Source organism: Anomaloglossus baeobatrachus, unplaced genomic scaffold, assembly GCF_048569485.1.
Source record: "Anomaloglossus baeobatrachus isolate aAnoBae1 unplaced genomic scaffold, aAnoBae1.hap1 Scaffold_4343, whole genome shotgun sequence".
Classification (NCBI taxonomy): Eukaryota; Metazoa; Chordata; class Amphibia; order Anura; family Aromobatidae; genus Anomaloglossus; species Anomaloglossus baeobatrachus.
Window position 1 is genome coordinate 1 of NW_027443679.1, and position 24,136 is coordinate 24,136.

Sequence of the window (24,136 nt, forward strand, 5' to 3'; positions counted from 1 at the left end):
AGATCATTTGCAATTGAATGGAATAGATCCCTTTTGGACAAAGTGGATTCACCTGCTGCTGCAGTGACCACAGGTGTGATAACATCTAGAATTGGCATCTGGTGCGATCTCTCCGCTTCCACTCCAAAGAAAGTTACCTGTTTATTCCTATCATGCATTGGTTTTTGGGGTTTTCTTTGAGTAATGATGATCTCTTTAGTAGTCTGTTGGCGCCCTCTCCTGGAGGAATAGTTTGCTTGCTCTTGGACATTCTAAAAGAGAGGTCATGATAGACATTGAGCTTCTGAGCTCAATTGGGGAAAGTCATGGGTGATGAATGTTTGCAACCTACTGCGAAGCCTCATACCGCAATATAAGGAACGTCAAATACTAAGAAAGGGCGGCCTATGAAAGAATTACTACTTTCAATAAGTACACTTAAACGGCTAATTGGGAATAGAAAAACTGTAAAAAGCCCTCTGAGAAAGCCCCCCTCTAACCTTTGATAGTAAGCTTTTCTGTAGTCTGCCTGTTGATGTATTTTCCGTTTGAACTGTGCACAACATGAAGAGACGGAACACTGGCGGCTTGTCACAATGCCCCCCGATGACATCACAATAGCGCTGCTGCCTAGAAAACAAGCTGCGCAGAAGAAGTTGTTCTTTGGGTGGGAGGGTGGGCTAGTGGAAGGAGGGGGCAATCTCTTTTTTTCCCGGGTGGTAGGGGGATGACAGGAGAAGGGAAGCGGGTGGTGAGAAAGGTACAGAGGGCAGGGTTTGGGGGCTGGGAAGGAAAGGGAAAAGATTAGGGTTTGGGGATGATGAAAGGGCTTTCTACGGGTAAGGATGGCAAAGGGTGGCAGTGACGGAAAGTCAGGCAACCTGTCCTGTCCGTCTTTTTGTATCGTGAATTGGAAAGACTGCAAGGGGGAGGGGAGTTGCTTGCGCCCTAAAGGAGGAGTTATTCAGATTCATTGCAGTGGGCGGCGGCTGCAAAACGCACCATTCTTCTTGTTTTGGCTCTGCAAAGCAGCCTTTTCAAGGGTTGGCTTGGGTGACAAAATGTCTTGTGTAGGCGTGGGTTTGTCTCCCTCTCGCTCTCTCTCCCTAAGATGTGTCCGGCATAGGCCAGGGTGCCACTCGAGGCCCAAACCAATTCTGGTTATCGCTTCTCGGCCTTTTGGCTAAGATCAAGTGTAGTATCTGTTCTTATCAGTTTAATATCTGATACGTCCCCTATCTGGGGACCATATATTAAATGGATTTTTAGAACAGGGAGATGGAAAAAGAGCTTGCTCTGTCCACTCCACGCATTGACCTGGTATTGCAGTACCTCCAGGAACGGTGCACCCCTTCTTAACCCAGTTTCCAAAAGCAGAACTCAATTCACCTGATTCATATTAGCCCGATTTAATGAATTGGAAGAAAGCATACGTCTTCATATGCACCTCAATTTGGCCCATTCACTTTTCACACTTCCTCCTTTTGTTTTTTATCTTTCACACTTTTGACTTTCTTATTCATCCAAATAGCAAACTCATCACCACTCAACCTGACCAACTCGGCTATGTCCCCGTGCTGCAGTTCTCTGTCTTATCTAGATCATTTGCAATTGAATGGAATAGATCCCTTTTGGACAAAGTGGATTCACCTGCTGCTGCAGTGACCACAGGTGTGATAACATCTAGAATTGGCATCTGGTGCGATCTCTCCGCTTCCACTCCAAAGAAAGTTACCTGTTTATTCCTATCATGCATTGGTTTTTGGGGTTTTCTTTGAGTAATGATGATCTCTTTAGTAGTCTGTTGGCGCCCTCTCCTGGAGGAATAGTTTGCTTGCTCTTGGACATTCTAAAAGAGAGGTCATGATAGACATTGAGCTTCTGAGCTCAATTGGGGAAAGTCATGGGTGATGAATGTTTGCAACCTACTGCGAAGCCTCATACCGCAATATAAGGAACGTCAAATACTAAGAAAGGGCGGCCTATGAAAGAATTACTACTTTCAATAAGTACACTTAAACGGCTAATTGGGAATAGAAAAACTGTAAAAAGCCCTCTGAGAAAGCCCCCCTCTAACCTTTGATAGTAAGCTTTTCTGTAGTCTGCCTGTTGATGTATTTTCCGTTTGAACTGTGCACAACATGAAGAGACGGAACACTGGCGGCTTGTCACAATGCCCCCCGATGACATCACAATAGCGCTGCTGCCTAGAAAACAAGCTGCGCAGAAGAAGTTGTTCTTTGGGTGGGAGGGTGGGCTAGTGGAAGGAGGGGGCAATCTCTTTTTTTCCCGGGTGGTAGGGGGATGACAGGAGAAGGGAAGCGGGTGGTGAGAAAGGTACAGAGGGCAGGGTTTGGGGGCTGGGAAGGAAAGGGAAAAGATTAGGGTTTGGGGATGATGAAAGGGCTTTCTACGGGTAAGGATGGCAAAGGGTGGCAGTGACGGAAAGTCAGGCAACCTGTCCTGTCCGTCTTTTTGTATCGTGAATTGGAAAGACTGCAAGGGGGAGGGGAGTTGCTTGCGCCCTAAAGGAGGAGTTATTCAGATTCATTGCAGTGGGCGGCGGCTGCAAAACGCACCATTCTTCTTGTTTTGGCTCTGCAAAGCAGCCTTTTCAAGGGTTGGCTTGGGTGACAAAATGTCTTGTGTAGGCGTGGGTTTGTCTCCCTCTCGCTCTCTCTCCCTAAGATGTGTCCGGCATAGGCCAGGGTGCCACTCGAGGCCCAACCAATTCTGGTTATCGCTTCTCGGCCTTTTGGCTAAGATCAAGTGTAGTATCTGTTCTTATCAGTTTAATATCTGATACGTCCCCTATCTGGGGACCATATATTAAATGGATTTTTAGAACAGGGAGATGGAAAAAGAGCTTGCTCTGTCCACTCCACGCATTGACCTGGTATTGCAGTACCTCCAGGAACGGTGCACCCCTTCTTAACCCAGTTTCCAAAAGCAGAACTCAATTCACCTGATTCATATTAGCCCGATTTAATGAATTGGAAGAAAGCATACGTCTTCATATGCACCTCAATTTGGCCCATTCACTTTTCACACTTCCTCCTTTTGTTTTTTATCTTTCACACTTTTGACTTTCTTTATTCATCCAAATAGCAAACTCATCACCACTCAACCTGACCAACTCGGCTATGTCCCCGTGCTGCAGTTCTCTGTCTTATCTAGATCATTTGCAATTGAATGGAATAGATCCCTTTTGGACAAAGTGGATTCACCTGCTGCTGCAGTGACCACAGGTGTGATAACATCTAGAATTGGCATCTGGTGCGATCTCTCCGCTTCCACTCCAAAGAAAGTTACCTGTTTATTCCTATCATGCATTGGTTTTTGGGGTTTTCTTTGAGTAATGATGATCTCTTTAGTAGTCTGTTGGCGCCCTCTCCTGGAGGAATAGTTTGCTTGCTCTTGGACATTCTAAAAGAGAGGTCATGATAGACATTGAGCTTCTGAGCTCAATTGGGGAAAGTCATGGGTGATGAATGTTTGCAACCTACTGCGAAGCCTCATACCGCAATATAAGGAACGTCAAATACTAAGAAAGGGCGGCCTATGAAAGAATTACTACTTTCAATAAGTACACTTAAACGGCTAATTGGGAATAGAAAAACTGTAAAAAGCCCTCTGAGAAAGCCCCCCTCTAACCTTTGATAGTAAGCTTTTCTGTAGTCTGCCTGTTGATGTATTTTCCGTTTGAACTGTGCACAACATGAAGAGACGGAACACTGGCGGCTTGTCACAATGCCCCCCGATGACATCACAATAGCGCTGCTGCCTAGAAAACAAGCTGCGCAGAAGAAGTTGTTCTTTGGGTGGGAGGTGGGCTAGTGGAAGGAGGGGGCAATCTCTTTTTTTCCCGGGTGGTAGGGGGATGACAGGAGAAGGGAAGCGGGTGGTGAGAAAGGTACAGAGGGCAGGGTTTGGGGGCTGGGAAGGAAAGGAAAAGATTAGGGTTTGGGGATGATGAAAGGGCTTTCTACGGGTAAGGATGGCAAAGGGTGGCAGTGACGGAAAGTCAGGCAACCTGTCCTGTCCGTCTTTTTGTATCGTGAATTGGAAAGACTGCAAGGGGGAGGGGAGTTGCTTGCGCCCTAAAGGAGGAGTTATTCAGATTCATTGCAGTGGGCGGCGGCTGCAAAACGCACCATTCTTCTTGTTTTGGCTCTGCAAAGCAGCCTTTTCAAGGGTTGGCTTGGGTGACAAAATGTCTTGTGTAGGCGTGGGTTTGTCTCCCTCTCGCTCTCTCTCCCTAAGATGTGTCCGGCATAGGCCAGGGTGCCACTCGAGGCCCAAACCAATTCTGGTTATCGCTTCTCGGCCTTTTGGCTAAGATCAAGTGTAGTATCTGTTCTTATCAGTTTAATATCTGATACGTCCCCTATCTGGGGACCATATATTAAATGGATTTTTAGAACAGGGAGATGGAAAAAGAGCTTGCTCTGTCCACTCCACGCATTGACCTGGTATTGCAGTACCTCCAGGAACGGTGCACCCCTTCTTAACCAGTTTCCAAAAGCAGAACTCAATTCACCTGATTCATATTAGCCCGATTTAATGAATTGGAAGAAAGCATACGTCTTCATATGCACCTCAATTTGGCCCATTCACTTTTCACACTTCCTCCTTTTGTTTTTTATCTTTCACACTTTTGACTTTCTTTATTCATCCAAATAGCAAACTCATCACCACTCAACCTGACCAACTCGGCTATGTCCCCGTGCTGCAGTTCTCTGTCTTATCTAGATCATTTGCAATTGAATGGAATAGATCCCTTTTGGACAAAGTGGATTCACCTGCTGCTGCAGTGACCACAGGTGTGATAACATCTAGAATTGGCATCTGGTGCGATCTCTCCGCTTCCACTCCAAAGAAAGTTACCTGTTTATTCCTATCATGCATTGGTTTTTGGGGTTTTCTTTGAGTAATGATGATCTCTTTAGTAGTCTGTTGGCGCCCTCTCCTGGAGGAATAGTTTGCTTGCTCTTGGACATTCTAAAAGAGAGGTCATGATAGACATTGAGCTTCTGAGCTCAATTGGGGAAAGTCATGGGTGATGAATGTTTGCAACCTACTGCGAAGCCTCATACCGCAATATAAGGAACGTCAAATACTAAGAAAGGGCGGCCTATGAAAGAATTACTACTTTCAATAAGTACACTTAAACGGCTAATTGGGAATAGAAAAACTGTAAAAAGCCCTCTGAGAAAGCCCCCCTCTAACCTTTGATAGTAAGCTTTTCTGTAGTCTGCCTGTTGATGTATTTTCCGTTTGAACTGTGCACAACATGAAGAGACGGAACACTGGCGGCTTGTCACAATGCCCCCCGATGACATCACAATAGCGCTGCTGCCTAGAAAACAAGCTGCGCAGAAGAAGTTGTTCTTTGGGTGGGAGGGTGGGCTAGTGGAAGGAGGGGGCAATCTCTTTTTTTCCCGGGTGGTAGGGGGATGACAGGAGAAGGGAAGCGGGTGGTGAGAAAGGTACAGAGGGCAGGGTTTGGGGGCTGGGAAGGAAAGGGAAAAGATTAGGGTTTGGGGATGATGAAAGGGCTTTCTACGGGTAAGGATGGCAAAGGGTGGCAGTGACGGAAAGTCAGGCAACCTGTCCTGTCCGTCTTTTTGTATCGTGAATTGGAAAGACTGCAAGGGGGAGGGGAGTTGCTTGCGCCCTAAAGGAGGAGTTATTCAGATTCATTGCAGTGGGCGGCGGCTGCAAAACGCACCATTCTTCTTGTTTTGGCTCTGCAAAGCAGCCTTTTCAAGGGTTGGCTTGGGTGACAAAATGTCTTGTGTAGGCGTGGGTTTGTCTCCCTCTCGCTCTCTCTCCCTAAGATGTGTCCGGCATAGGCCAGGGTGCCACTCGAGGCCCAAACCAATTCTGGTTATCGCTTCTCGGCCTTTTGGCTAAGATCAAGTGTAGTATCTGTTCTTATCAGTTTAATATCTGATACGTCCCCTATCTGGGACCATATATTAAATGGATTTTTAGAACAGGGAGATGGAAAAAGAGCTTGCTCTGTCCACTCCACGCATTGACCTGGTATTGCAGTACCTCCAGGAACGGTGCACCCCTTCTTAACCCAGTTTCCAAAAGCAGAACTCAATTCACCTGATTCATATTAGCCCGATTTAATGAATTGGAAGAAAGCATACGTCTTCATATGCACCTCAATTTGGCCCATTCACTTTTCACACTTCCTCCTTTTGTTTTTTATCTTTCACACTTTTGACTTTCTTTATTCATCCAAATAGCAAACTCATCACCACTCAACCTGACCAACTCGGCTATGTCCCCGTGCTGCAGTTCTCTGTCTTATCTAGATCATTTGCAATTGAATGGAATAGATCCCTTTTGGACAAAGTGGATTCACCTGCTGCTGCAGTGACCACAGGTGTGATAACATCTAGAATTGGCATCTGGTGCGATCTCTCCGCTTCCACTCCAAAGAAAGTTACCTGTTTATTCCTATCATGCATTGGTTTTGGGGTTTTCTTTGAGTAATGATGATCTCTTTAGTAGTCTGTTGGCGCCCTCTCCTGGAGGAATAGTTTGCTTGCTCTTGGACATTCTAAAAGAGAGGTCATGATAGACATTGAGCTTCTGAGCTCAATTGGGGAAAGTCATGGGTGATGAATGTTTGCAACCTACTGCGAAGCCTCATACCGCAATATAAGGAACGTCAAATACTAAGAAAGGGCGGCCTATGAAAGAATTACTACTTTCAATAAGTACACTTAAACGGCTAATTGGGAATAGAAAAACTGTAAAAAGCCCTCTGAGAAAGCCCCCCTCTAACCTTTGATAGTAAGCTTTTCTGTAGTCTGCCTGTTGATGTATTTTCCGTTTGAACTGTGCACAACATGAAGAGACGGAACACTGGCGGCTTGTCACAATGCCCCCCGATGACATCACAATAGCGCTGCTGCCTAGAAAACAAGCTGCGCAGAAGAAGTTGTTCTTTGGGTGGGAGGGTGGGCTAGTGGAAGGAGGGGGCAATCTCTTTTTTTCCCGGGTGGTAGGGGGATGACAGGAGAAGGGAAGCGGGTGGTGAGAAAGGTACAGAGGGCAGGGTTTGGGGGCTGGGAAGGAAAGGGAAAAGATTAGGGTTTGGGGATGATGAAAGGGCTTTCTACGGGTAAGGATGGCAAAGGGTGGCAGTGACGGAAAGTCAGGCAACCTGTCCTGTCCGTCTTTTTGTATCGTGAATTGGAAAGACTGCAAGGGGGAGGGGAGTTGCTTGCGCCCTAAAGGAGGAGTTATTCAGATTCATTGCAGTGGGCGGCGGCTGCAAAACGCACCATTCTTCTTGTTTTGGCTCTGCAAAGCAGCCTTTCAAGGGTTGGCTTGGGTGACAAAATGTCTTGTGTAGGCGTGGGTTTGTCTCCCTCTCGCTCTCTCTCCCTAAGATGTGTCCGGCATAGGCCAGGGTGCCACTCGAGCCCAAACCAATTCTGGTTATCGCTTCTCGGCCTTTTGGCTAAGATCAAGTGTAGTATCTGTTCTTATCAGTTTAATATCTGATACGTCCCCTATCTGGGGACCATATATTAAATGGATTTTTAGAACAGGGAGATGGAAAAAGAGCTTGCTCTGTCCACTCCACGCATTGACCTGGTATTGCAGTACCTCCAGGAACGGTGCACCCCTTCTTAACCCAGTTTCCAAAAGCAGAACTCAATTCACCTGATTCATATTAGCCCGATTTAATGAATTGGAAGAAAGCATACGTCTTCATATGCACCTCAATTTGCCCATTCACTTTTCACACTTCCTCCTTTTGTTTTTTATCTTTCACACTTTTGACTTTCTTTATTCATCCAAATAGCAAACTCATCACCACTCAACCTGACCAACTCGGCTATGTCCCCGTGCTGCAGTTCTCTGTCTTATCTAGATCATTTGCAATTGAATGGAATAGATCCCTTTTGGACAAAGTGGATTCACCTGCTGCTGCAGTGACCACAGGTGTGATAACATCTAGAATTGGCATCTGGTGCGATCTCTCCGCTTCCACTCCAAAGAAAGTTACCTGTTTATTCCTATCATGCATTGGTTTTTGGGGTTTTCTTTGAGTAATGATGATCTCTTTAGTAGTCTGTTGGCGCCCTCTCCTGGAGGAATAGTTTGCTTGCTCTTGGACATTCTAAAAGAGAGGTCATGATAGACATTGAGCTTCTGAGCTCAATTGGGGAAAGTCATGGGTGATGAATGTTTGCAACCTACTGCGAAGCCTCATACCGCAATATAAGGAACGTCAAATACTAAGAAAGGGCGGCCTATGAAAGAATTACTACTTTCAATAAGTACACTTAAACGGCTAATTGGGAATAGAAAAACTGTAAAAAGCCCTCTGAGAAAGCCCCCCTCTAACCTTTGATAGTAAGCTTTTCTGTAGTCTGCCTGTTGATGTATTTTCCGTTTGAACTGTGCACAACATGAAGAGACGGAACACTGGCGGCTTGTCACAATGCCCCCCGATGACATCACAATAGCGCTGCTGCCTAGAAAACAAGCTGCGCAGAAGAAGTTGTTCTTTGGGTGGGAGGGTGGGCTAGTGGAAGGAGGGGGCAATCTCTTTTTTCCCGGGTGGTAGGGGGATGACAGGAGAAGGGAAGCGGGTGTGAGAAAGGTACAGAGGGCAGGGTTTGGGGGCTGGGAAGGAAAGGGAAAAGATTAGGGTTTGGGGATGATGAAAGGGCTTTCTACGGGTAAGGATGGCAAAGGGTGGCAGTGACGGAAAGTCAGGCAACCTGTCCTGTCCGTCTTTTTGTATCGTGAATTGGAAAGACTGCAAGGGGGAGGGGAGTTGCTTGCGCCCTAAAGGAGGAGTTATTCAGATTCATTGCAGTGGGCGGCGGCTGCAAAACGCACCATTCTTCTTGTTTTGGGCTCTGCAAAGCAGCCTTTTCAAGGGTTGGCTTGGGTGACAAAATGTCTTGTGTAGGCGTGGGTTTGTCTCCCTCTCGCTCTCTCTCCCTAAGATGTGTCCGGCATAGGCCAGGGTGCCACTCGAGGCCCAAACCAATTCTGGTTATCGCTTCTCGGCCTTTTGGCTAAGATCAAGTGTAGTATCTGTTCTTATCAGTTTAATATCTGATACGTCCCCTATCTGGGGACCATATATTAAATGGATTTTTAGAACAGGGAGATGGAAAAAGAGCTTGCTCTGTCCACTCCACGCATTGACCTGGTATTGCAGTACCTCCAGGAACGGTGCACCCCTTCTTAACCCAGTTTCCAAAAGCAGAACTCAATTCACCTGATTCATATTAGCCCGATTTAATGAATTGGAAGAAAGCATACGTCTTCATATGCACCTCAATTTGGCCCATTCACTTTTCACACTTCCTCCTTTTGTTTTTTATCTTTCACACTTTGACTTTCTTTATTCATCCAAATAGCAAACTCATCACCACTCAACCTGACCAACTCGGCTATGTCCCCGTGCTGCAGTTCTCTGTCTTATCTAGATCATTTGCAATTGAATGGAATAGATCCCTTTTGGACAAAGTGGATTCACCTGCTGCTGCAGTGACCACAGGTGTGATAACATCTAGAATTGGCATCTGGTGCGATCTCTCCGCTTCCACTCCAAAGAAAGTTACCTGTTTATTCCTATCATGCATTGGTTTTTGGGGTTTTCTTTGAGTAATGATGATCTCTTTAGTAGTCTGTTGGCGCCCTCTCCTGGAGGAATAGTTTGCTTGCTCTTGGACATTCTAAAAGAGAGGTCATGATAGACATTGAGCTTCTGAGCTCAATTGGGGAAAGTCATGGGTGATGAATGTTTGCAACCTACTGCGAAGCCTCATACCGCAATATAAGGAACGTCAAATACTAAGAAAGGGCGGCCTATGAAAGAATTACTACTTTCAATAAGTACACTTAAACGGCTAATTGGGAATAGAAAAACTGTAAAAAGCCCTCTGAGAAAGCCCCCCTCTAACCTTTGATAGTAAGCTTTTCTGTAGTCTGCCTGTTGATGTATTTTCCGTTTGAACTGTGCACAACATGAAGAGACGGAACACTGGCGGCTTGTCACAATGCCCCCCGATGACATCACAATAGCGCTGCTGCCTAGAAAACAAGCTGCGCAGAAGAAGTTGTTCTTTGGGTGGGAGGGTGGGCTAGTGGAAGGAGGGGGCAATCTCTTTTTTTCCCGGTGGTAGGGGGATGACAGGAGAAGGGAAGCGGGTGGTGAGAAAGGTACAGAGGGCAGGGTTTGGGGGCTGGGAAGGAAAGGGAAAAGATTAGGGTTTGGGGATGATGAAAGGGCTTTCTACGGGTAAGGATGGCAAAGGGTGGCAGTGACGGAAAGTCAGGCAACCTGTCCTGTCCGTCTTTTTGTATCGTGAATTGGAAAGACTGCAAGGGGGAGGGGAGTTGCTTGCGCCCTAAAGGAGGAGTTATTCAGATTCATTGCAGTGGGCGGCGGCTGCAAAACGCACCATTCTTCTTGTTTTGGCTCTGCAAAGCAGCCTTTTCAAGGGTTGGCTTGGGTGACAAAATGTCTTGTGTAGGCGTGGGTTTGTCTCCCTCTCGCTCTCTCTCCCTAAGATGTGTCCGGCATAGGCCAGGGTGCCACTCGAGGCCCAAACCAATTCTGGTTATCGCTTCTCGGCCTTTTGGCTAAGATCAAGTGTAGTATCTGTTCTTATCAGTTTAATATCTGATACGTCCCCTATCTGGGGACCATATATTAAATGGATTTTTAGAACAGGGAGATGGAAAAAGAGCTTGCTCTGTCCACTCCACGCATTGACCTGGTATTGCAGTACCTCCAGGAACGGTGCACCCCTTCTTAACCCAGTTTCCAAAAGCAGAACTCAATTCACCTGATTCATATTAGCCCGATTTAATGAATTGGAAGAAAGCATACGTCTTCATATGCACCTCAATTTGGCCCATTCACTTTTCACACTTCCTCCTTTTGTTTTTTATCTTTCACACTTTTGACTTTCTTTATTCATCCAAATAGCAAACTCATCACCACTCAACCTGACCAACTCGGCTATGTCCCCGTGCTGCAGTTCTCTGTCTTATCTAGATCATTTGCAATTGAATGGAATAGATCCCTTTTGGACAAAGTGGATTCACCTGCTGCTGCAGTGACCACAGGTGTGATAACATCTAGAATTGGCATCTGGTGCGATCTCTCCGCTTCCACTCCAAAGAAAGTTACCTGTTTATTCCTATCATGCATTGGTTTTTGGGGTTTTCTTTGAGTAATGATGATCTCTTTAGTAGTCTGTTGGCGCCCTCTCCTGGAGGAATAGTTTGCTTGCTCTTGGACATTCTAAAAGAGAGGTCATGATAGACATTGAGCTTCTGAGCTCAATTGGGGAAAGTCATGGGTGATGAATGTTTGCAACCTACTGCGAAGCCTCATACCGCAATATAAGGAACGTCAAATACTAAGAAAGGGCGGCCTATGAAAGAATTACTACTTTCAATAAGTACACTTAAACGGCTAATTGGGAATAGAAAAACTGTAAAAAGCCCTCTGAGAAAGCCCCCTCTAACCTTTGATAGTAAGCTTTTCTGTAGTCTGCCTGTTGATGTATTTTCCGTTTGAACTGTGCACAACATGAAGAGACGGAACACTGGCGGCTTGTCACAATGCCCCCCGATGACATCACAATAGCGCTGCTGCCTAGAAAACAAGCTGCGCAGAAGAAGTTGTTCTTTGGGTGGGAGGGTGGGCTAGTGGAAGGAGGGGGCAATCTCTTTTTTTCCCGGGTGGTAGGGGGATGACAGGAGAAGGGAAGCGGGTGGTGAGAAAGGTACAGAGGGCAGGGTTTGGGGGCTGGGAAGGAAAGGAAAAGATTAGGGTTTGGGGATGATGAAAGGGCTTTCTACGGGTAAGGATGGCAAAGGGTGGCAGTGACGGAAAGTCAGGCAACCTGTCCTGTCCGTCTTTTTGTATCGTGAATTGGAAAGACTGCAAGGGGGAGGGGAGTTGCTTGCGCCCTAAAGGAGGAGTTATTCAGATTCATTGCAGTGGGCGGCGGCTGCAAAACGCACCATTCTTCTTGTTTTGGCTCTGCAAAGCAGCCTTTTCAAGGTTGGCTTGGGTGACAAAATGTCTTGTGTAGGCGTGGGGTTTGTCTCCCTCTCGCTCTCTCTCCCTAAGATGTGTCCGGCATAGGCCAGGGTGCCACTCGAGGCCCAAACCAATTCTGGTTATCGCTTCTCGGCCTTTGGCTAAGATCAAGTGTAGTATCTGTTCTTATCAGTTTAATATCTGATACGTCCCCTATCTGGGGACCATATATTAAATGGATTTTTAGAACAGGGAGATGGAAAAAGAGCTTGCTCTGTCCACTCCACGCATTGACCTGGTATTGCAGTACCTCCAGGAACGGTGCACCCCTTCTTAACCCAGTTTCCAAAAGCAGAACTCAATTCACCTGATTCATATTAGCCCGATTTAATGAATTGGAAGAAAGCATACGTCTTCATATGCACCTCAATTTGGCCCATTCACTTTTCACACTTCCTCCTTTTGTTTTTTATCTTTCACACTTTTGACTTTCTTTATTCATCCAAATAGCAAACTCATCACCACTCAACCTGACCAACTCGGCTATGTCCCCGTGCTGCAGTTCTCTGTCTTATCTAGATCATTTGCAATTGAATGGAATAGATCCCTTTTGGACAAAGTGGATTCACCTGCTGCTGCAGTGACCACAGGTGTGATAACATCTAGAATTGGCATCTGGTGCGATCTCTCCGCTTCCACTCCAAAGAAAGTTACCTGTTTATTCCTATCATGCATTGGTTTTTGGGGTTTTCTTTGAGTAATGATGATCTCTTTAGTAGTCTGTTGGCGCCCTCTCCTGGAGGAATAGTTGCTTGCTCTTGGACATTCTAAAAGAGAGGTCATGATAGACATTGAGCTTCTGAGCTCAATTGGGGAAAGTCATGGGTGATGAATGTTTGCAACCTACTGCGAAGCCTCATACCGCAATATAAGGAACGTCAAATACTAAGAAAGGGCGGCCTATGAAAGAATTACTACTTTCAATAAGTACACTTAAACGGCTAATTGGGAATAGAAAAACTGTAAAAAGCCCTCTGAGAAAGCCCCCCTCTAACCTTTGATAGTAAGCTTTTCTGTAGTCTGCCTGTTGATGTATTTTCCGTTTGAACTGTGCACAACATGAAGAGACGGAACACTGGCGGCTTGTCACAATGCCCCCCGATGACATCACAATAGCGCTGCTGCCTAGAAAACAAGCTGCGCAGAAGAAGTTGTTCTTTGGGTGGGAGGGTGGGCTAGTGGAAGGAGGGGGCAATCTCTTTTTTTCCCGGGTGGTAGGGGGATGACAGGAGAAGGGAAGCGGGTGGTGAGAAAGGTACAGAGGGCAGGGTTTGGGGGCTGGGAAGGAAAGGGAAAAGATTAGGGTTTGGGGATGATGAAAGGGCTTTCTACGGGTAAGGATGGCAAAGGGTGGCAGTGACGGAAAGTCAGGCAACCTGTCCTGTCCGTCTTTTTGTATCGTGAATTGGAAAGACTGCAAGGGGGAGGGGAGTTGCTTGCGCCCTAAAGGAGGAGTTATTCAGATTCATTGCAGTGGGCGGCGGCTGCAAAACGCACCATTCTTCTTGTTTTGGCTCTGCAAAGCAGCCTTTTCAAGGGTTGGCTTGGGTGACAAAATGTCTTGTGTAGGCGTGGGTTTGTCTCCCTCTCGCTCTCTCTCCCTAAGATGTGTCCGGCATAGGCCAGGGTGCCACTCGAGGCCCAAACCAATTCTGGTTATCGCTTCTCGGCCTTTTGGCTAAGATCAAGTGTAGTATCTGTTCTTATCAGTTTAATATCTGATACGTCCCCTATCTGGGGACCATATATTAAATGGATTTTAGAACAGGGAGATGGAAAAAGAGCTTGCTCTGTCCACTCCACGCATTGACCTGGTATTGCAGTACCTCCAGGAACGGTGCACCCCTTCTTAACCCAGTTTCCAAAAGCAGAACTCAATTCACCTGATTCATATTAGCCCGATTTAATGAATTGGAAGAAAGCATACGTCTTCATATGCACCTCAATTTGGCCCATTCACTTTTCACACTTCCTCCTTTTGTTTTTTATCTTTCACACTTTTGACTTTCTTTATTCATCCAAATAGCAAACTCATCACCACTCAACCTGACCAACTCGGCTATGTCCCCGTGCTGCAGTTCTCTGTCTTATCTAGATCATTTGCAATTGAATGGAATAGATCCCTTTTGGACAAAGTGGATTCACCTGCTGCTGCAGTGACCACAGGTGTGATAACATCTAGAATTGGCATCTGGTGCGATCTCTCCGCTTCCACTCCAAAGAAAGTTACCTGTTTATTCCTATCATGCATTGGTTTTTGGGGTTTTCTTTGAGTAATGATGATCTCTTTAGTAGTCTGTTGGCGCCCTCTCCTGGAGGAATAGTTTGCTTGCTCTTGGACATTCTAAAAGAGAGGTCATGATAGACATTGAGCTTCTGAGCTCAATTGGGGAAAGTCATGGGTGATGAATGTTTGCAACCTACTGCGAAGCCTCATACCGCAATATAAGGAACGTCAAATACTAAGAAAGGGCGGCCTATGAAAGAATTACTACTTTCAATAAGTACACTTAAACGGCTAATTGGGAATAGAAAAACTGTAAAAAGCCCTCTGAGAAAGCCCCCCTCTAACCTTTGATAGTAAGCTTTTCTGTAGTCTGCCTGTTGATGTATTTTCCGTTTGAACTGTGCACAACATGAAGAGACGGAACACTGGCGGCTTGTCACAATGCCCCCCGATGACATCACAATAGCGCTGCTGCCTAGAAAACAAGCTGCGCAGAAGAAGTTGTTCTTTGGGTGGGAGGGTGGGCTAGTGGAAGGAGGGGGCAATCTCTTTTTTTCCCGGGTGGTAGGGGGATGACAGGAGAAGGGAAGCGGGTGGTGAGAAAGGTACAGAGGGCAGGGTTTGGGGGCTGGGAAGGAAAGGGAAAAGATTAGGGTTTGGGGATGATGAAAGGGCTTTCTACGGGTAAGGATGGCAAAGGGTGGCAGTGACGGAAAGTCAGGCAACCTGTCCTGTCCGTCTTTTTGTATCGTGAATTGGAAAGACTGCAAGGGGGAGGGGAGTTGCTTGCGCCCTAAAGGAGGAGTTATTCAGATTCATTGCAGTGGGCGGCGGCTGCAAAACGCACCATTCTTCTTGTTTTGGCTCTGCAAAGCAGCCTTTTCAAGGGTTGGCTTGGGTGACAAAATGTCTTGTGTAGGCGTGGGTTTGTCTCCCTCTCGCTCTCTCTCCCTAAGATGTGTCCGGCATAGGCCAGGGTGCCACTCGAGGCCCAAACCAATTCTGGTTATCGCTTCTCGGCCTTTTGGCTAAGATCAAGTGTAGTATCTGTTCTTATCAGTTTAATATCTGATACGTCCCCTATCTGGGGACCATATATTAAATGGATTTTTAGAACAGGGAGATGGAAAAAGAGCTTGCTCTGTCCACTCCACGCATTGACCTGGTATTGCAGTACCTCCAGGAACGGTGCACCCCTTCTTAACCCAGTTTCCAAAAGCAGAACTCAATTCACCTGATTCATATTAGCCCGATTTAATGAATTGGAAGAAAGCATACGTCTTCATATGCACCTCAATTTGGCCCATTCACTTTTCACACTTCCTCCTTTTGTTTTTTATCTTTCACACTTTTGACTTTCTTTATTCATCCAAATAGCAAACTCATCACCACTCAACCTGACCAACTCGGCTATGTCCCCGTGCTGCAGTTCTCTGTCTTATCTAGATCATTTGCAATTGAATGGAATAGATCCCTTTTGGACAAAGTGGATTCACCTGCTGCTGCAGTGACCACAGGTGTGATAACATCTAGAATTGGCATCTGGTGCGATCTCTCCGCTTCCACTCCAAAGAAAGTTACCTGTTTATTCCTATCATGCATTGGTTTTTGGGGTTTTCTTTGAGTAATGATGATCTCTTTAGTAGTCTGTTGGCGCCCTCTCCTGGAGGAATAGTTTGCTTGCTCTTGGACATTCTAAAAGAGAGGTCATGATAGACATTGAGCTTCTGAGCTCAATTGGGGAAAGTCATGGGTGATGAATGTTTGCAACCTACTGCGAAGCCTCATACCGCAATATAAGGAACGTCAAATACTAAGAAAGGGCGGCCTATGAAAGAATTACTACTTTCAATAAGTACACTTAAACGGCTAATTGGGAATAGAAAAACTGTAAAAAGCCCTCTGAGAAAGCCCCCCTCTAACCTTTGATAGTAAGCTTTTCTGTAGTCTGCCTGTTGATGTATTTTCCGTTTGAACTGTGCACAACATGAAGAGACGGAACACTGGCGGCTTGTCACAATGCCCCCCGATGACATCACAATAGCGCTGCTGCCTAGAAAACAAGCTGCGCAGAAGAAGTTGTTCTTTGGGTGGGAGGGTGGGCTAGTGGAAGGAGGGGGCAATCTCTTTTTTTCCCGGGTGGTAGGGGGATGACAGGAGAAGGGAAGCGGGTGGTGAGAAAGGTACAGAGGGCAGGGTTTGGGGGCTGGGAAGGAAAGGGAAAAGATTAGGGTTTGGGGATGATGAAAGGGCTTTCTACGGGTAAGGATGGCAAAGGGTGGCAGTGACGGAAAGTCAGGCAACCTGTCCTGTCCGTCTTTTTGTATCGTGAATTGGAAAGACTGCAAGGGGGAGGGGAGTTGCTTGCGCCCTAAAGGAGGAGTTATTCAGATTCATTGCAGTGGGCGGCGGCTGCAAAACGCACCATTCTTCTTGTTTTGGCTCTGCAAAGCAGCCTTTTCAAGGGTTGGCTTGGGTGACAAAATGTCTTGTGTAGGCGTGGGTTTGTCTCCCTCTCGCTCTCTCTCCCTAAGATGTGTCCGGCATAGGCCAGGGTGCCACTCGAGGCCCAAACCAATTCTGGTTATCGCTTCTCGGCCTTTTGGCTAAGATCAAGTGTAGTATCTGTTCTTATCAGTTTAATATCTGATACGTCCCCTATCTGGGGACCATATATTAAATGGATTTTTAGAACAGGGAGATGGAAAAAGAGCTTGCTCTGTCCACTCCACGCATTGACCTGGTATTGCAGTACCTCCAGGAACGGTGCACCCCTTCTTAACCCAGTTTCCAAAAGCAGAACTCAATTCACCTGATTCATATTAGCCCGATTTAATGAATTGGAAGAAAGCATACGTCTTCATATGCACCTCAATTTGGCCCATTCACTTTTCACACTTCCTCCTTTTGTTTTTTATCTTTCACACTTTTGACTTTCTTTATTCATCCAAATAGCAAACTCATCACCACTCAACCTGACCAACTCGGCTATGTCCCCGTGCTGCAGTTCTCTGTCTTATCTAGATCATTTGCAATTGAATGGAATAGATCCCTTTTGGACAAAGTGGATTCACCTGCTGCTGCAGTGACCACAGGTGTGATAACATCTAGAATTGGCATCTGGTGCGATCTCTCCGCTTCCACTCCAAAGAAAGTTACCTGTTTATTCCTATCATGCATTGGTTTTTGGGGTTTTCTTTGAGTAATGATGATCTCTTTAGTAGTCTGTTGGCGCCCTCTCCTGGAGGAATAGTTTGCTTGCTCTTGGACATTCTAAAAGAGAGGTCATGATAGACATTGAGCTTCTGAGCTCAATTGGGGAAAGTCATGGGTGATGAATGTTTGCAACCTACTGCGAAGCCTCATACCGCAATATAAGGAACGTCAAATACTAAGAAAGGGCGGCCTATGAAAGAATTACTACTTTCAATAAGTACACTTAAACGGCTAATTGGGAATAGAAAAACTGTAAAAAGCCCTCTGAGAAAGCCCCCCTCTAACCTTTGATAGTAAGCTTTTCTGTAGTCTGCCTGTTGATGTATTTTCCGTTTGAACTGTGCACAACATGAAGAGACGGAACACTGGCGGCTTGTCACAATGCCCCCCGATGACATCACAATAGCGCTGCTGCCTAGAAAACAAGCTGCGCAGAAGAAGTTGTTCTTTGGGTGGGAGGGTGGGCTAGTGGAAGGAGGGGGCAATCTCTTTTTTTCCCGGGTGGTAGGGGGATGACAGGAGAAGGGAAGCGGGTGGTGAGAAAGGTACAGAGGGCAGGGTTTGGGGGCTGGGAAGGAAAGGGAAAAGATTAGGGTTTGGGGATGATGAAAGGGCTTTCTACGGGTAAGGATGGCAAAGGGTGGCAGTGACGGAAAGTCAGGCAACCTGTCCTGTCCGTCTTTTTGTATCGTGAATTGGAAAGACTGCAAGGGGGAGGGGAGTTGCTTGCGCCCTAAAGGAGGAGTTATTCAGATTCATTGCAGTGGGCGGCGGCTGCAAAACGCACCATTCTTCTTGTTTTGGCTCTGCAAAGCAGCCTTTTCAAGGGTTGGCTTGGGTGACAAAATGTCTTGTGTAGGCGTGGGTTTGTCTCCCTCTCGCTCTCTCTCCCTAAGATGTGTCCGGCATAGGCCAGGGTGCCACTCGAGGCCCAAACCAATTCTGGTTATCGCTTCTCGGCCTTTTGGCTAAGATCAAGTGTAGTATCTGTTCTTATCAGTTTAATATCTGATACGTCCCCTATCTGGGGACCATATATTAAATGGATTTTTAGAACAGGGAGATGGAAAAAGAGCTTGCTCTGTCCACTCCACGCATTGACCTGGTATTGCAGTACCTCCAGGAACGGTGCACCCCTTCTTAACCCAGTTTCCAAAAGCAGAACTCAATTCACCTGATTCATATTAGCCCGATTTAATGAATTGGAAGAAAGCATACGTCTTCATATGCACCTCAATTTGGCCCATTCACTTTTCACACTTCCTCCTTTTGTTTTTTATCTTTCACACTTTTGACTTTCTTTATTCATCCAAATAGCAAACTCATCACCACTCAACCTGACCAACTCGGCTATGTCCCCGTGCTGCAGTTCTCTGTCTTATCTAGATCATTTGCAATTGAATGGAATAGATCCCTTTTGGACAAAGTGGATTCACCTGCTGCTGCAGTGACCACAGGTGTGATAACATCTAGAATTGGCATCTGGTGCGATCTCTCCGCTTCCACTCCAAAGAAAGTTACCTGTTTATTCCTATCATGCATTGGTTTTTGGGGTTTTCTTTGAGTAATGATGATCTCTTTAGTAGTCTGTTGGCGCCCTCTCCTGGAGGAATAGTTTGCTTGCTCTTGGACATTCTAAAAGAGAGGTCATGATAGACATTGAGCTTCTGAGCTCAATTGGGGAAAGTCATGGGTGATGAATGTTTGCAACCTACTGCGAAGCCTCATACCGCAATATAAGGAACGTCAAATACTAAGAAAGGGCGGCCTATGAAAGAATTACTACTTTCAATAAGTACACTTAAACGGCTAATTGGGAATAGAAAAACTGTAAAAAGCCCTCTGAGAAAGCCCCCCTCTAACCTTTGATAGTAAGCTTTTCTGTAGTCTGCCTGTTGATGTATTTTCCGTTTGAACTGTGCACAACATGAAGAGACGGAACACTGGCGGCTTGTCACAATGCCCCCCGATGACATCACAATAGCGCTGCTGCCTAGAAAACAAGCTGCGCAGAAGAAGTTGTTCTTTGGGTGGGAGGGTGGGCTAGTGGAAGGAGGGGGCAATCTCTTTTTTTCCCGGGTGGTAGGGGGATGACAGGAGAAGGGAAGCGGGTGGTGAGAAAGGTACAGAGGGCAGGGTTTGGGGGCTGGGAAGGAAAGGGAAAAGATTAGGGTTTGGGGATGATGAAAGGGCTTTCTACGGGTAAGGATGGCAAAGGGTGGCAGTGACGGAAAGTCAGGCAACCTGTCCTGTCCGTCTTTTTGTATCGTGAATTGGAAAGACTGCAAGGGGGAGGGGAGTTGCTTGCGCCCTAAAGGAGGAGTTATTCAGATTCATTGCAGTGGGCGGCGGCTGCAAAACGCACCATTCTTCTTGTTTTGGCTCTGCAAAGCAGCCTTTTCAAGGGTTGGCTTGGGTGACAAAATGTCTTGTGTAGGCGTGGGTTTGTCTCCCTCTCGCTCTCTCTCCCTAAGATGTGTCCGGCATAGGCCAGGGTGCCACTCGAGGCCCAAACCAATTCTGGTTATCGCTTCTCGGCCTTTTGGCTAAGATCAAGTGTAGTATCTGTTCTTATCAGTTTAATATCTGATACGTCCCCTATCTGGGGACCATATATTAAATGGATTTTTAGAACAGGGAGATGGAAAAAGAGCTTGCTCTGTCCACTCCACGCATTGACCTGGTATTGCAGTACCTCCAGGAACGGTGCACCCCTTCTTAACCCAGTTTCCAAAAGCAGAACTCAATTCACCTGATTCATATTAGCCCGATTTAATGAATTGGAAGAAAGCATACGTCTTCATATGCACCTCAATTTGGCCCATTCACTTTTCACACTTCCTCCTTTTGTTTTTTATCTTTCACACTTTTGACTTTCTTTATTCATCCAAATAGCAAACTCATCACCACTCAACCTGACCAACTCGGCTATGTCCCCGTGCTGCAGTTCTCTGTCTTATCTAGATCATTTGCAATTGAATGGAATAGATCCCTTTTGGACAAAGTGGATTCACCTGCTGCTGCAGTGACCACAGGTGTGATAACATCTAGAATTGGCATCTGGTGCGATCTCTCCGCTTCCACTCCAAAGAAAGTTACCTGTTTATTCCTATCATGCATTGGTTTTTGGGGTTTTCTTTGAGTAATGATGATCTCTTTAGTAGTCTGTTGGCGCCCTCTCCTGGAGGAATAGTTTGCTTGCTCTTGGACATTCTAAAAGAGAGGTCATGATAGACATTGAGCTTCTGAGCTCAATTGGGGAAAGTCATGGGTGATGAATGTTTGCAACCTACTGCGAAGCCTCATACCGCAATATAAGGAACGTCAAATACTAAGAAAGGGCGGCCTATGAAAGAATTACTACTTTCAATAAGTACACTTAAACGGCTAATTGGGAATAGAAAAACTGTAAAAAGCCCTCTGAGAAAGCCCCCCTCTAACCTTTGATAGTAAGCTTTTCTGTAGTCTGCCTGTTGATGTATTTTCCGTTTGACACTGTGCACAACATGAAGAGACGGAACACTGGCGGCTTGTCACAATGCCCCCCGATGACATCACAATAGCGCTGCTGCCTAGAAAACAAGCTGCGCAGAAGAAGTTGTTCTTTGGGTGGGAGGGTGGGCTAGTGGAAGGAGGGGGCAATCTCTTTTTTTCCCGGGTGGTAGGGGGATGACAGGAGAAGGGAAGCGGGTGGTGAGAAAGGTACAGAGGGCAGGGTTTGGGGGCTGGGAAGGAAAGGGAAAAGATTAGGGTTTGGGGATGATGAAAGGGCTTTCTACGGGTAAGGATGGCAAAGGGTGGCAGTGACGGAAAGTCAGGCAACCTGTCCTGTCCGTCTTTTTGTATCGTGAATTGGAAAGACTGCAAGGGGGAGGGGAGTTGCTTGCGCCCTAAAGGAGGAGTTATTCAGATTCATTGCAGTGGGCGGCGGCTGCAAAACGCACCATTCTTCTTGTTTTGGCTCTGCAAAGCAGCCTTTTCAAGGGTTGGCTTGGGTGACAAAATGTCTTGTGTAGGCGTGGGTTTGTCTCCCTCTCGCTCTCTCTCCCTAAGATGTGTCCGGCATAGGCCAGGGTGCCACTCGAGGCCCAAACCAATTCTGGTTATCGCTTCTCGGCCTTTTGGCTAAGATCAAGTGTAGTATCTGTTCTTATCAGTTTAATATCTGATACGTCCCCTATCTGGGGACCATATATTAAATGGATTTTTAGAACAGGGAGATGGAAAAAGAGCTTGCTCTGTCCACTCCACGCATTGACCTGGTATTGCAGTACCTCCAGGAACGGTGCACCCCTTCTTAACCCAGTTTCCAAAAGCAGAACTCAATTCACCTGATTCATATTAGCCCGATTTAATGAATTGGAAGAAAGCATACGTCTTCATATGCACCTCAATTTGGCCCATTCACTTTTCACACTTCCTCCTTTTGTTTTTTATCTTTCACACTTTTGACTTTCTTTATTCATCCAAATAGCAAACTCATCACCACTCAACCTGACCAACTCGGCTATGTCCCCGTGCTGCAGTTCTCTGTCTTATCTAGATCATTTGCAATTGAATGGAATAGATCCCTTTTGGACAAAGTGGATTCACCTGCTGCTGCAGTGACCACAGGTGTGATAACATCTAGAATTGGCATCTGGTGCGATCTCTCCGCTTCCACTCCAAAGAAAGTTACCTGTTTATTCCTATCATGCATTGGTTTTTGGGGTTTTCTTTGAGTAATGATGATCTCTTTAGTAGTCTGTTGGCGCCCTCTCCTGGAGGAATAGTTTGCTTGCTCTTGGACATTCTAAAAGAGAGGTCATGATAGACATTGAGCTTCTGAGCTCAATTGGGGAAAGTCATGGGTGATGAATGTTTGCAACCTACTGCGAAGCCTCATACCGCAATATAAGGAACGTCAAATACTAAGAAAGGGCGGCCTATGAAAGAATTACTACTTTCAATAAGTACACTTAAACGGCTAATTGGGAATAGAAAAACTGTAAAAAGCCCTCTGAGAAAGCCCCCCTCTAACCTTTGATAGTAAGCTTTTCTGTAGTCTGCCTGTTGATGTATTTTCCGTTTGAACTGTGCACAACATGAAGAGACGGAACACTGGCGGCTTGTCACAATGCCCCCCGATGACATCACAATAGCGCTGCTGCCTAGAAAACAAGCTGCGCAGAAGAAGTTGTTCTTTGGGTGGGAGGGTGGGCTAGTGGAAGGAGGGGGCAATCTCTTTTTTTCCCGGGTGGTAGGGGGATGACAGGAGAAGGGAAGCGGGTGGTGAGAAAGGTACAGAGGGCAGGGTTTGGGGGCTGGGAAGGAAAGGGAAAAGATTAGGGTTTGGGGATGATGAAAGGGCTTTCTACGGGTAAGGATGGCAAAGGGTGGCAGTGACGGAAAGTCAGGCAACCTGTCCTGTCCGTCTTTTTGTATCGTGAATTGGAAAGACTGCAAGGGGGAGGGGAGTTGCTTGCGCCCTAAAGGAGGAGTTATTCAGATTCATTGCAGTGGGCGGCGGCTGCAAAACGCACCATTCTTCTTGTTTTGGCTCTGCAAAGCAGCCTTTTCAAGGGTTGGCTTGGGTGACAAAATGTCTTGTGTAGGCGTGGGTTTGTCTCCCTCTCGCTCTCTCTCCCTAAGATGTGTCCGGCATAGGCCAGGGTGCCACTCGAGGCCCAAACCAATTCTGGTTATCGCTTCTCGGCCTTTTGGCTAAGATCAAGTGTAGTATCTGTTCTTATCAGTTTAATATCTGATACGTCCCCTATCTGGGGACCATATATTAAATGGATTTTTAGAACAGGGAGATGGAAAAAGAGCTTGCTCTGTCCACTCCACGCATTGACCTGGTATTGCAGTACCTCCAGGAACGGTGCACCCCTTCTTAACCCAGTTTCCAAAAGCAGAACTCAATTCACCTGATTCATATTAGCCCGATTTAATGAATTGGAAGAAAGCATACGTCTTCATATGCACCTCAATTTGGCCCATTCACTTTTCACACTTCCTCCTTTTGTTTTTTATCTTTCACACTTTTGACTTTCTTTATTCATCCAAATAGCAAACTCATCACCACTCAACCTGACCAACTCGGCTATGTCCCCGTGCTGCAGTTCTCTGTCTTATCTAGATCATTTGCAATTGAATGGAATAGATCCCTTTTGGACAAAGTGGATTCACCTGCTGCTGCAGTGACCACAGGTGTGATAACATCTAGAATTGGCATCTGGTGCGATCTCTCCGCTTCCACTCCAAAGAAAGTTACCTGTTTATTCCTATCATGCATTGGTTTTTGGGGTTTTCTTTGAGTAATGATGATCTCTTTAGTAGTCTGTTGGCGCCCTCTCCTGGAGGAATAGTTTGCTTGCTCTTGGACATTCTAAAAGAGAGGTCATGATAGACATTGAGCTTCTGAGCTCAATTGGGGAAAGTCATGGGTGATGAATGTTTGCAACCTACTGCGAAGCCTCATACCGCAATATAAGGAACGTCAAATACTAAGAAAGGGCGGCCTATGAAAGAATTACTACTTTCAATAAGTACACTTAAACGGCTAATTGGGAATAGAAAAACTGTAAAAAGCCCTCTGAGAAAGCCCCCCTCTAACCTTT

General features: G+C 46.2%; 15 non-coding genes across 15 annotated transcripts; all 15 read left to right on the forward strand.

Annotated features, from left to right (window-relative positions):
• Positions 1 to 1,142: 1,142 nt before the first annotated feature.
• Positions 1,143 to 1,333, forward strand: LOC142279496 (U2 spliceosomal RNA). Its single transcript, XR_012742113.1, has one exon. It is a non-coding gene; the product is annotated as a U2 spliceosomal RNA (small nuclear RNA).
• Positions 1,334 to 2,718: 1,385 nt separating this feature from the next.
• Positions 2,719 to 2,909, forward strand: LOC142279508 (U2 spliceosomal RNA). The gene has a single exon (XR_012742124.1). It is a non-coding gene; the product is annotated as a U2 spliceosomal RNA (small nuclear RNA).
• A 1,385-nt stretch (positions 2,910 to 4,294) lies between these two features.
• LOC142279519 (U2 spliceosomal RNA) lies at positions 4,295 to 4,485 on the forward strand. Its single transcript, XR_012742134.1, has one exon. It is a non-coding gene; the product is annotated as a U2 spliceosomal RNA (small nuclear RNA).
• Positions 4,486 to 5,871: 1,386 nt separating this feature from the next.
• On the forward strand, positions 5,872 to 6,061 carry LOC142279518 (U2 spliceosomal RNA). The gene has a single exon (XR_012742133.1). It is a non-coding gene; the product is annotated as a U2 spliceosomal RNA (small nuclear RNA).
• Positions 6,062 to 7,445: 1,384 nt separating this feature from the next.
• LOC142279520 (U2 spliceosomal RNA) lies at positions 7,446 to 7,636 on the forward strand. The gene has a single exon (XR_012742135.1). It is a non-coding gene; the product is annotated as a U2 spliceosomal RNA (small nuclear RNA).
• A 1,385-nt stretch (positions 7,637 to 9,021) lies between these two features.
• On the forward strand, positions 9,022 to 9,212 carry LOC142279521 (U2 spliceosomal RNA). The gene has a single exon (XR_012742136.1). It is a non-coding gene; the product is annotated as a U2 spliceosomal RNA (small nuclear RNA).
• Positions 9,213 to 10,597: 1,385 nt separating this feature from the next.
• LOC142279497 (U2 spliceosomal RNA) lies at positions 10,598 to 10,788 on the forward strand. Its single transcript, XR_012742114.1, has one exon. It is a non-coding gene; the product is annotated as a U2 spliceosomal RNA (small nuclear RNA).
• Positions 10,789 to 12,173: 1,385 nt separating this feature from the next.
• On the forward strand, positions 12,174 to 12,363 carry LOC142279516 (U2 spliceosomal RNA). Its single transcript, XR_012742131.1, has one exon. It is a non-coding gene; the product is annotated as a U2 spliceosomal RNA (small nuclear RNA).
• A 1,386-nt stretch (positions 12,364 to 13,749) lies between these two features.
• Positions 13,750 to 13,939, forward strand: LOC142279517 (U2 spliceosomal RNA). The gene has a single exon (XR_012742132.1). It is a non-coding gene; the product is annotated as a U2 spliceosomal RNA (small nuclear RNA).
• Positions 13,940 to 15,326: 1,387 nt separating this feature from the next.
• Positions 15,327 to 15,517, forward strand: LOC142279498 (U2 spliceosomal RNA). The gene has a single exon (XR_012742115.1). It is a non-coding gene; the product is annotated as a U2 spliceosomal RNA (small nuclear RNA).
• A 1,387-nt stretch (positions 15,518 to 16,904) lies between these two features.
• Positions 16,905 to 17,095, forward strand: LOC142279499 (U2 spliceosomal RNA). The gene has a single exon (XR_012742116.1). It is a non-coding gene; the product is annotated as a U2 spliceosomal RNA (small nuclear RNA).
• A 1,387-nt stretch (positions 17,096 to 18,482) lies between these two features.
• LOC142279500 (U2 spliceosomal RNA) lies at positions 18,483 to 18,673 on the forward strand. Its single transcript, XR_012742117.1, has one exon. It is a non-coding gene; the product is annotated as a U2 spliceosomal RNA (small nuclear RNA).
• Positions 18,674 to 20,060: 1,387 nt separating this feature from the next.
• LOC142279501 (U2 spliceosomal RNA) lies at positions 20,061 to 20,251 on the forward strand. The gene has a single exon (XR_012742118.1). It is a non-coding gene; the product is annotated as a U2 spliceosomal RNA (small nuclear RNA).
• A 1,388-nt stretch (positions 20,252 to 21,639) lies between these two features.
• LOC142279502 (U2 spliceosomal RNA) lies at positions 21,640 to 21,830 on the forward strand. Its single transcript, XR_012742119.1, has one exon. It is a non-coding gene; the product is annotated as a U2 spliceosomal RNA (small nuclear RNA).
• A 1,387-nt stretch (positions 21,831 to 23,217) lies between these two features.
• Positions 23,218 to 23,408, forward strand: LOC142279503 (U2 spliceosomal RNA). The gene has a single exon (XR_012742120.1). It is a non-coding gene; the product is annotated as a U2 spliceosomal RNA (small nuclear RNA).
• The last annotated feature ends 728 nt before the right edge of the window (positions 23,409 to 24,136 follow it).